At 33.5% G+C, this 12478-nt stretch overlaps 1 long non-coding RNA gene across 1 annotated transcript; it reads right to left on the reverse strand.

Annotated features, from left to right (window-relative positions):
- Positions 1-1094: 1094 nt before the first annotated feature.
- LOC132267234 (uncharacterized) lies at positions 1095-4307 on the reverse strand. The gene is made up of 3 exons (XR_009468937.1): positions 4095-4307; positions 2790-2855; positions 1095-1364 (listed from the first exon to the last, which is right to left on the reverse strand). It is a non-coding gene; the product is annotated as an uncharacterized LOC132267234 (long non-coding RNA).
- Positions 4308-12478: the final 8171 nt, after the last annotated feature.

The raw sequence follows: 12478 nt of genomic DNA on the forward strand, positions 1-12478 counted from the left end.
TGATACTTCTCATTTATAGACTATGTTGAATAGATTACTAGTGTTGTGGTACATGGAATGGACTGTGTCATTTAAGGATATATAACCGCCATGACTCGCATTGGTAATTTATTTACCATGATATTTATGATGACCAATTTAATGAGTTAATCTGATTTGTGGTGCACATTAATGACTATTTTACTAAACCACTACAGAAATTATCATATGTGCCAAGTGGGAGAATGTAAGATTATTTATTTAATTGTGACCCACATGATTTGGACATGTGACATATTACTTGGTGGGTAAGTAAATAGATATCAATTAATATTATTTATTTTTTGTCAACTTATAATTACCTTTTTGGTAATTACTTATTGGAGAAGTGTTTTCCTTTCTTATTTCTTACTATAAGGAAAACTGGTCCTCTCTCGGCCTTTATAAAAGTGCATATACTCCATCAATTATGTACAATTAATAAAACAACACGTAAAAGTTTTGTGTGTGCAAAAGGCCAAAAGAGAGAAACCAGTTTCCACCTTTGCCTGTTGATCAGAGTCGCAGATTAGTTCATAGCCAAAGGATCTGGACGTTGAACTTAATCTCAACAAGAATTGATATCGTGAATCGAGGTATTTATATCTAACTAGTATTTATTTATACATTATAGATATGTGAAAATCATGAATTCTAAAATATGGGATTCATGTAAATTTGTGATTAATGGCTTAACACGAATTATTATAGTTTACATATCGATCCCGGAGGTGCAGATCCATAATAGGCATATAAAAATTATTGTACTTCAAATAACATCAAAAGTCTTGGTTTCATCAAAAGTCTTGGTTTCAAAGATGGAATGTCTAATGTTTTTTCACCCGGAGAACTAATTGGATTGTTGCGAGTGGAACGTATGGGGCGTGCTTTGGAAGAAGCGGTCTGTTACCCAGCCATCTTGTTGGGAATGAATAAAAATAAAATATGGCAAGGAAAGAGCTTATAAATTGTTTGTTAATGGAGTAACATGCTTGACCCTTAATTTTATGCAGTCTAGTACATTTCCTGGAATTTAAATGAGGAAAAAGAAATTAAATTATTTCTGCTTCTTCAACTTCACATGAACTTTTTCAAGGATTTCGCCACCATCTTCTGAAGAGATTTCCTCTGGTTCATCGGGGACATCATTTGGAACATTATGTTTGGTAATGAAGTCCTTCAGTACGCTCATGCTCTCTTCCTTCAGTGAAACCAATTGCTCAGAAAGAATTCCTTTGTTTGCATGAACAGGTTATGCTTCTGATGCAAGGAAAAATGTAGCTTTAACCCGGGTGCCAGGAGTAGCATTCTCACAAGATTGAGCCTCCATCATATATCCAGAACCCCTGCAGCATATCATTCAAAATTCAACTCTAACTTCAATAAACTATTTGCTCGCCCAAGCCCACCTTTCTCTAGCATGGACTGACTAAGTTAAAAGATATTATAAGCAAGACAACAATTGAGTTAAACCCATTCGTTAACTAGATTACGAGAAATTTTAATATAAATAGTCTAACCCAAAAGCTAAATTCAAGATTTCCTTTTCCCATTTTCTTGTGTAATATTTAGAAGGGTTGAGTTTATCTTATAGGCAGTAATCTTTTATAAACAGAAAGTGGGTCACCAGATACAATGAAGTAGTTCTGTGAGGTTTCAAGTATCAACATTTATGGACAATAAAGTTAACATCATACTATACACAAATTGCCAGATAATATTTCAACTTAAATATAATTTGAGTGAAAACATTTGGATTTGTTTGTGGTCACAGTCAAGTCCAGGTTCTTGGGAAAGAGGTACGCAATGCAATGCACAAACTTATCTTATTATTTTAAAATTAACGGTGTGTGATAGAGATCAATGGCAACAATCTTTGAAAGTGTATATGAACTTGGTGGGCATCATGATGCAATGAAAACTGGGTTTTATTTATGCCATTAAGATATGAATTATGAATTTGACAGGTTGTGAGACTTATTGATGACCTCAATTATGAAGAAAGTTCAAAAGTCATGAGTTAAGATCCACCTAAGTCTAATAGGCATGAATAGAATCCTATAAAAGGAAGGGATGGGGTTGATCAGTGAATGAATGAATAAATAATAGTGTATGAAATTTCATTGGGAGTGATTCACAAAATATGAGGGTGGAAGACCTTCTCTAGGTGTGATGCCTAACCTACCTGTCAGCGTGACTCCAATGGGCTATTACTTTTTCTCATTGTTTGTTCTACACAGGGCCGGCTCTGAGATTCCAAATATTTTGAGAGGTCTTAGGCGAACTTCCACATGCGCAAAAAAAATTATAAGAGTGGAATTTTCACACGATGTTTTCAAATTTTACAGCTAATTTAATTGTGCGCATGTGCATTGTGCATAAGACAACTAACTAATAACTATAATCTTCATTCATTAAATCTTCATGTTCATTGACTAACTTCCTATGATCTTCATTCATTAAATCTTCATATTTATTGAGATTTTCTTCATTTGCATTCGCATTCATATGTTCTTCATTCACCGAATCTTCAACTAAACTCTCTATTTGTGTATTGCTCCTAAAAAACTTAAGATTATCTCCTTTCTGAGATTGAATCAATTCTTCTTCTCACTTCTTTTTTTTCCTTTTTTCATGCCCAAATTCAAATTTTCTTGCAGACATAATGAAATCTCTTGAAATCTAAATCACATGAACCATAATCAACATAAAACTAGACTTAAAAAAAATAATAATAATAATTTGCTTTGTTTAAAGAAAATATATATTACCTCAATATGCAATGATTTGATTCAAGTTCAAGGCAAATAACCTCACGAGATCCTAAGAAGAGTGTCCTGCTAGCATGTGAAAGAAGATCACAATTAACATAAAACGGAAGGAGAATCAAACAGAAACAATAATAACTAAGCATTGCCGATCATACAATAAATATAATAAATAAATAAATAAAATCAAAAATCAAACGGTTTGGTCGAATGATCTCCTGGCTGGAGTTTTCACTAGAATCTGGAGGAGAGGAGAGAAGACAAAACAGAGTATCCAAAATACAGTCCAAAAGTGGGAATGGGGAACAGAAAACTGCGGCTTCTTTTTTACATTCGTTGTTTATATAGCTGCTAAAATTTGATGACTACAGATGACAAAAATATGTTGAGATGAGGTGACTATATATATAGGAGGCTGAACTTGTAGTGCTGGAGAAGTAGTGGGACTTTTAGGTTATAGGTGGCATCCACTATCATATATAGTTTTGCCTTTCACTCTTTATATTAACTACACTTTGTGTGTGTGTTTTTTGGGAGCCAATTACCCCTTTCTTGATCTCAGGATGAGGAATCAACTTTAGTAGCAGTGACTGATTGATCATTGCTACAGAAGACCTGTGCAAATTCATAGAAAAAACCATTAACTTTTGTTTTATTAAAGCCTGCTCTTGATTTCCATGTGTTTGTACATTCTGATGGCAAGTGCTTTGACAGTATTATTAACTGAAATTCTAGCTCAGCCAACTTCAAATAACATCAACAATGGTGGCATGTATCTTCATATAAAAATAAAATATTAAAAAACCCTTAATTTGGCACTTTTAAGTATGAGCATAATTTAGAGATCGAAAAAGTTCATTATTACCTCAAAGGCTCAACCCACTAGAAGGGATCCTTAATTTTCGTAGGATTGAATGTGAAAATGCAAAAACTTATGAGGAAAAGGGGTATGATTGCTGCTCTTGTGAGATTGGAGTGGAATTAGGGAGAGGAAAAAAAAAAAATAAAAAAAAAGTACCTGCCATAGATTATGGACTCGATCGCCATGAAAGACACATGTAGAAAGGCACACATCTATTAAAATACTAAGAGAACCATAATATATTCATTCAGCTTTTGATAGCCATCACACAGTGACACACACACACAAAAAAAACCCTAGTTTGGAAGCTACTTTTCACTATTGGAACAAAGGTAAAGGCCCGAATCAAACAAATCAAATGATGAGATGAACGAAAGAAAGAAACACATAAAAAAGATCGATTCATGCAAAAGGAGAGAGAAGACAGAGAGAGAGGATGAACATACCTAATCACCTGAGGCGACAGCCCTGCGGAGTGTCGAAGCAGATTGTGTCGTCTGAAACTTGCCCTAACCCCTTTTTTTTTTTTTTTTTTTTTTTTTTTTTGCCCTATAGGCCTCTAAATTTGACGCCTTTAAAATTTGAGGCCCAATCCAGACGTGTCCTAACTTAATTTTTTTTTTTTTATCATCCCCTATGGTCATTTTTCGTGTTGGTTTACCCTTTAAACCAATTAGTTAATGTTTGGCGCACTCGTACACTGATGGACTGGAAAACTCGCTCTCACTTGGCTTGTTTATAACAATAGTACTATTATCGGTACAAAATATAAGCCTAATTTTAATCAATCTGAAAATGATAGATTCAAAGTTATGGATCAATTTTCAACAGTTTATATTGCATACTTGGTTTACAAAAAAAAATATTTATATTAAAATAATGAATCACAAATAACAGTTTATTTGTTACAAGTCAACTGAATTTTTTAACGTACATTAGTATAACATATTTTATCATCACTCTACTTTTAAAATAAAAGTTACATTCTCGATTCATTTGATTTAAAAATAATCGTGCAGTTACAGCTAAAGCTTTAGCGGTGAGGATGTGAATAGTCTTATATAATGCGTCAATTGAATCAGAATGTAGTTATTTATTTATTATTTTTATTTTTATTTTAAGGAGTATTCATTTGCAAGAATATGTAATAAATCAAAGGTGTAGACCACACGTAATTTTTTACAAATTTTGACAGATTATTGTGTCAATTTCACATAGTGCAATGATTTATTTAGGGAAAATACATTACTGGCCTAAGCTACATTAAGAAAGTAATATAGCTTTGGACGTAATTTTTTGCAAATTTTGACAGATTATTGTGTAAATTTCACATAGGGCAATGATTTATTTAGGGAAAATACATTACTGGCCTAAGCTACAATGAGAAAGTAATATAGTTTTGGTCATGGACGACTTCTGCGTGACTCAGATTATTGAGCCAATTTTATTTTATTTTATTTTATTTTATCAATTCTAATTTCATGCCCTTAGCAATTACATACTACTGCTTTTTTGAATTTTGAATCAAAACAGTCGATGTATTCTTTTCCTTTTCCCTCTTTTGGCTGACATGTGTACATAACTAATAGTCCTTAGAGCATCTTCAACAGTTGTGTATATTTTTTTGTGTAAATTTGATGTGTCATGGTGGATTTACACAAAAAGTTTAAATTATTTAATTTGAGCTCCAACGGTTGTTTTATACCTTTTGTGTAAAAATATATCTTCCAATAATAACTAGCCGTGTGTCATGCCAGGACTCTACATAATTTTTACAAACCTACTTAATATATAGTTAATTCTTTAATGGAATGAGAAAGAGGGATAAGAAATGAAATATGTTGACCTGACAATGTAAAAAAGGATACACAACCCTTTTACACATTAGTGATGTGGCATTGTATGTTAAAAGACTGCTGGAGATGGAAAAAATTTACACATCATAAGTGACAGTTTATATTTTACACAAAATGATATTTTAACAAACCGCTGAAGATGCTCTTGGGCTTTACAACATGGCATCTCCTCTTACTTGTTGCCACGGGTTATAATAAAGCTGGCACATACCATTAATAACTATCCCCTCATCAATCAAAGTTATTGATTAAAGCAAGGATCAATATGTAATTTCAAATAATTCTGGATCATTTGATTTGGCACCTGGTGAATTAACTCTAACTCATACCGTCATTGAGATTTCTTTGTAATATATCTTTAACCGAATCACGTGGCGTTTCAATTTACTATGTGCATATCAGGTTCAGATCTCAGCCTGTTAAACCACAAGGCAAGCAAATAATTGCACCTTTACAGACATGTAATATACAAGAGTATAGTAAGCAAAATTTAACAAATGGCCACGACCCAATACTGGAACATGCTTTGGTATCTCCCATCCCACATTTGAAAACAAAAGATAAATATAGACATGTATATGATTGAACATGTACAATTGTCCATTTCTTCAAGTATATGATTCTTCTATGTCATCCATAGTTTCATACAAGGAAGGAGAAAACTTAGATGTCTCAATCAGATAGAAAGTGTACCAATTATTGTGATCAAGCCCACATCTATATATCTAATAATTCTTGTTTTTTTGTTTATAATGTCTAACTAGGTGAGGAAGGATAAATTAGGTGATAAAAAAACAGTCCTTGACCAGCTAGTTTCTCCTTTTGGAAAGGTAACTATGCAATTAGAAAGCCTCATACCTTAGATTGAGGGTACACTTGTGAAATAATAAGGATAAAGAATCTCTTTACAATTATGAAAGTTCTCTTTCTTCTTCAAATTTTATATAATCTCTAAACATTAAAGAAGACATGATGCATGACTAATTACTTTGGAGGATTTTTTCCCTCCCTCCCTCCCTCTCCCTCTCACTCTCATACTGACATAGCTTATATCCTATCAGAAGCTATTGGGTACATTAGATCCCTTCAGAATCAAGTTGTTACTTGGACTCTCTTTGATTTTTTTTTTTTTTTTTTTTTTTTTTTTTTTTTTGTCTTGATCTTTGATAGTGTTATTTTCTTTTTCTTCCCTCAGGGTAGATGTAAAAGTCTCCAATTTTTTTGTCTTGATCTTCGATTTTTTTTTTTTTTTTTTTTTTTTTTTTTTTTTTTTCTGTGGTTGACGAAAAGAATTTGTATCCAATTTTTTGGGTTCCAAGAGCAACTACATCAGTGCTCTTTTAGGTAAAATTGGGCTAATTTTTGAAGATTGGATGCTCCAATAGACTATGGGAAAAGTGGGCTTCAAAGAATGACCCTTGATGAAGGTAGCTAGAAAGCAAGAGTGGGTTGGCGATTGGGCTCACTTTTTGTGGGGCCATTTTTGTTTTCTTTTATTTTTTAAATTCAGGCTAGAACACTATTTCTAAGCCCAAAACACTATTCCTAAGGGCATGTCTGGCTAAAATTAAAACTAAAATTCAGATTTTTAGCTTACTTTGGTTTCTTTTTTTTTTTTTCCTTAAAATAATTGAACCAAAGAGCCGTTAAGGCACTGTTTGGCTGACACAAACATTGCCTTGAAGGCTTTTTTAAGCAAAAAAAAAGTTTTAAAAAAATTAGAAAAAAGTGATTTTTTTTCATTTTTAAATTTTTTTTAATATTCTTATTGACATTATAGCCGTTAAAAATATAACTGTTAGGAAAAAGTTAAAAAATAAATTTTATTTTAAATTTTAAAAATATTAAAATATTAATATTTTTTTAGAACGAAAGTGCACCATTGGAGTACATATGATAGCTAAAATTTAGAGACTTTAAAATGCTGACGTGATTATAGAAAATGTTTATGTGGCTATTGAAAAATGCTGATGTGACAAATTCGGAGAGCCTAATTTTAGAGAGTCTATTGGAAATATAGTTTCCATTTAAAATCTATTTGATTGTTGGTCCTTATTACTCTATTAGAATTTTTTCTTATGAGCTATTGGTCAGGTCAGTGATTTGTCAAATTAAACTGTAATACACTAATAGTACCAAAATGTTACTTAAAGTCTGATTTCTTTACTTCGTAAATGAGTACGAGCCTATATTATAAATTAGAGTTGCTTATGACCAGCCCGGTTCTTCTAAAGTTCTCTCTTAAATTTGACGGGTAAAGTACAGCAACATCCCCTGATGTTTGCCAAAAGGACAGACGAATGAAACTTAGCCTATTTTGGGATAAAGACACCCCCTCAAGTTTGATACAACTACCAAAGACACCCCAATAGTAATGAACTGACATTTTTGCCCTTTGACTTTTATATTGACCAATTTAAATACTGAAATTACCTTTTTAACCTTTATATTTTTAGATATATATATATATATATATATATATATATATATATATATAATCTGTATATACACACATGAATAATCAACGGAGAAGACGACGCGTTCATTATGCAGAAAAGGTTCCGGCAAAGGGAGCCGACAAGGTGCGGTCACGGGCTTTTATCACAGCCATCGCTTCGCCGCCCCCCCCCCCCCCCCCCCGACCCACTGCCCATGGCCGACCACCAACCATCAACAACCACTATCAGTCTCTGTCTCTCTACTCACTTTTCTTTCTCTACATAATATACACAACAAATATATATATATATATATATATATATATATATATATATATATATATATATATATATATCACTTAATATCAGCCAGACATCCAATACTATTTAAGTGTTGGTGGATTGTAAGGTTCTGAAATGATCTGATTGAACCACCACCAGTATGGGTTATTGGAAAGATGGGTTTGATGATGTAAATCTCAATCTCAATCCGACCCCAATCAAACCTCTAAAACAATTGAAAATTTTGCTCCTCCTTTCACCAAACTCAACCACCCAGTTGTGTCTCCTGATTTCATTAGATGGGTTTCGAATTAGGTACCAATTCAAGACCCAGACGCCCAACATCTATCGCCTAATCAATAACGGGACCTCTGAATCAGTTAAAGACCAAATGGTTGGGTGTGGTGTTTCGGCTCATCGTCTTTGACCAAGTCATCGTCCTCGCTGTCGTTTTCTCTGCCGCAAGCGGTAGCGCCTCCTTCTCCAACTCCGTCTCCCGTGGTAACTTCCCTGACCTCCTCTCCGATTGCTTCTCAACTTGCTCCCCCAACCTCCGACGCTCCTGCTTCGTTTCCCTAGCTCCAATACGGGCCTCCATCATCGTTCTCTTTAGCTCCAGGAGAATCTCTGTCATCGACTCCCAATGGTGCTGTAACGACCCGTGTTTTTCAACCCAATACGTTAGTGATGAACTGAAAGTTGATCCGATAACGAATCCGAAATGCGGAAGCAAAAGATGAAACCAAAGTCTATAGAGATAAAAATCATCCCTAAGACACCAATGTGACCTTCCATGAAGTCACGGAATTCAAAGAAAGCAAAAGCATAAAACAAAGGTCAAAACAGGCAAAATTTGTTATGAAGGGCAAAATGGTCCATTCACAATTAAGATGAGAAACTTGACTCTAAACAAGTCAAACAAGGTGAATACAACCTAATCTAATCATTTCACAATATTCTAAGAGGTTCTAAGAATATTGGACAAGAACCCCACAAAATGCCCTTTCTCGGTTTAAGCGAAAACTGACCCTACCTTACTAAAACATGAATAACTTCCACTGTGATTGGAATCTGAGAATGGCATAGGTACCACTAGAAAGTTGACTCAAAGTCCATGAATTTAGGCTAGAGAATCACCCTATTTGGATAAGAAATGAAGGAGAGATGGCCATTTGAAGTTAGAACAATAGTGATGAAACAAACTGAAGAGGCAGTTGCAAGAAAGCTATTTAGGTCGACTGAAATGACCAAAAAAATTACTGAAATCAGGTTTTTGAGGTGAGGTTATTTCAGTAGACCGAAATAAGCCATCAGTCGACCGAAATAGCCCTAAACAGTACTTTTAGCTACTGGAATTGGTGTTTTATTGTGCAATGAAGTCTCCAAAGGCTATCGGTCGACCGAAATAGAGAAATGATCGACCGAAATGACTCGAGAAAGTACTGAAATGCAAGAAAAAGGTCCTTAGTCCATTTCTAAGGTTGTGCATGCATCCCATATGATCCGAACATGCTTAAAAACATTCCCTATCCTCAAATGAGCATCTATAACATGCTAAAATAAAAAGAGAACTTAAAACATATTCCAATGCTTGAATTTTTCATAAAAATTCATAATTCATCTATAATTAGTTCAAAAGTCATAACTTATGAGTTTTGTGAGATGTGAGCATGCACGCAAAACAAAATGATGAAGTAGGTGCGCTACAATGGCCTACGGCCTCATTACAATCCATTTTCAAATTTTGACATGTCAAACCTCTAATTTTTCACAATAGGCTATATTTGCAATACTTGAACTTTTAGAACATGCTTATAAACATCAAGTTAATGGCCCTTGGCCTCATGTTATAAATACACAACAAGTATCAAAAGTGTATTTAGGTACACATTACACATCAAGGAAACCACCTAAGTTTCAAAAATACCATACACCCATGGTATGCAAAATATAAAATCCAAAAGTAAAACATGCTAACACTTGCATTGAACAAGAATGCATTAAAAGAAATTTCAAATCTCCAAACCACCCAAAGCAAGTGCGAATCTCCGAATCTTAAATCTTGTACTTGAAATATGCCCCAGTAACTTTGGGGTGAGCAATATAAAACTACTCGTAGGAAATGAGCATGCATCGACCTAGCATTTTACAATATTATCACCTTAAGGTGAAACATGTCAAAAGGTTCATGCCACCTAACGTCTATGTCAAGGGTGAGACTCAGGGAACATCCTAAGATACCCTAGATCATTTCTAGTATAAATCACATCATCCATGCAATTCAAACCATATAGAAGCATGCTATATAAAACAACATGATATAGGTTCTCAAAGTCATCAACTTGAAATCTGAAAATGTGAAATCAACAAAAGTGGGTCATGCCACCTAACGTCTATGTTCCAAATGGATTTATAGGATCATTCCTAAGCTACATTTGAACAACAAAACATGAATCACAATATCTATGCAATTTAACCAACATAGAGGCATGCTATGCAAAGTAAATAGATATAGGTTCATAAAGTTATCAACTTAACAAAAAGTGCAAAATCAACTAAATATAGTAATTTAGTATAATTACAATTTCTAATACCACACATCAAGACATAGATTCTCAAAATTATCAACTTGAAATCTAAAAGTGCGAAGTCAACTAAATACAGTAATTTGGTATAATTAAAATTTCTAATACCACACATTAAAACATAGATTCTCTAAGTTATCAACTAGAAATCTAAATGTGTGAAATCAAATAATGGATATACTTGGACATCAAACGGATCAGACCAACACATGCAAGACTTCTTTTGGGTTACTAACCCCTGGGCAGTCTACCCAACGCGCGTATTTTTGACTTAAAGGACTTTTGTCCCCGTACTAGAGCCAAGCCCTAGCCATCAAGCAATGTCCCAAGTGGTTCCAAAATAAATAAGTTAACAACTTATATACGTATTAAATAGTACACGAAACTACCTTCGCGCACAAGCAGGTTGAAACCACACAATACATGCTCTAAATCCACAACTACTATAGGATAACAATGTCGAATCTTTAATGTGCGATTCGTTACATGCTATACCAATATAATTCAATATTGAAACACATGAAATGAAGAATCTAATACAAGTCTAAAATCATGCTTTAAACATAATACCAATGTCAAACACATAATTTAAATCAATAATGCAATAGAAGTGAAAATTAATTAAGTAAACTAATTAATTTTCCTAAGTTTCAAATCTCAATCAAATGGTCTCTAATTAATACATGTTAAGCAACATAGCATGGTCATTACATATACCAAATCAAAAACTTAATTAGGTCATTTGAACAATAAAGTAGAATTTAATTAAATCATAATAATCAAATCCCTAAATTCTAAAACAACATTAAATGGTCCCAAATTAATATATGCTAATATACAACTCCTAGTCATCTCAAATATCAAGTTAAAAACTCAATTAAGCTAATGGAACCTTTAAATAGATTTTAATTAATCAATTTAATTAAAATCTCTAGATTTTTATACTTATCCAAATGTTCTCAAATTAAAGTATGTTAAAGAATATGCTAAGATTTAATTTAAAAGCATATCACAAGTTATTTCCATGCAAGGTACGGGCATGAGAATTAAACTTTCACCAAAGAAAATTATTAAATAAAAGTTGCAATACTTTATCAAATACTCCAATTTTAAAATATGTTAACAAACATACCAAAACCTAATTTACTAGCATGCCACAATTTCATTCTAAGTTGAATATCATCATGTGAATTAAATCTTAAATATAGAAATTAATTCAATTAAATTCTAGACTATGAATAAAAGCATGCATACAAGTTGTATAATCATGGAAAACACTCAATACAACACATACAAATCCTAAACTTCGGGGTTTTGTCGGGAACAACACGGTGAACAAGAATCCCATGGAAGCCCTATCAAAATCACAACTTGACTTCAGAGCCAAACTCAAGAAATTGTCAGAAATGGTTTCTAATAAGGAGAAAAGGTAGATCACGGCAAGGAGAGCAATAAACGCTAAGGGACTACACCTTTTTACCAAAGGAAAGTGGCCGGAAAAGAAGAGAGAAGGGTGGCAGCCCCTTAGTTGCCATGGCTGCAGGCCAAGAGAGGGGAGAGAGAGAGAGAGAGAGAAAAAAAAAAAAAAAATTTGACTTTTTCTCTTAAGACCTCCTATTTATAGAAAAACCCTAAAAGTGTACCGAATGGGCCCCGTCTGGTCTGGAAA

Source organism: Cornus florida, unplaced genomic scaffold, assembly GCF_030987335.1.
Source record: "Cornus florida cultivar Cherokee Brave unplaced genomic scaffold, ASM3098733v1 CherokeeBrave_3.0.0_Hap2_Chr07, whole genome shotgun sequence".
NCBI lineage: Eukaryota > Viridiplantae > Streptophyta > Magnoliopsida > Cornales > Cornaceae > Cornus > Cornus florida.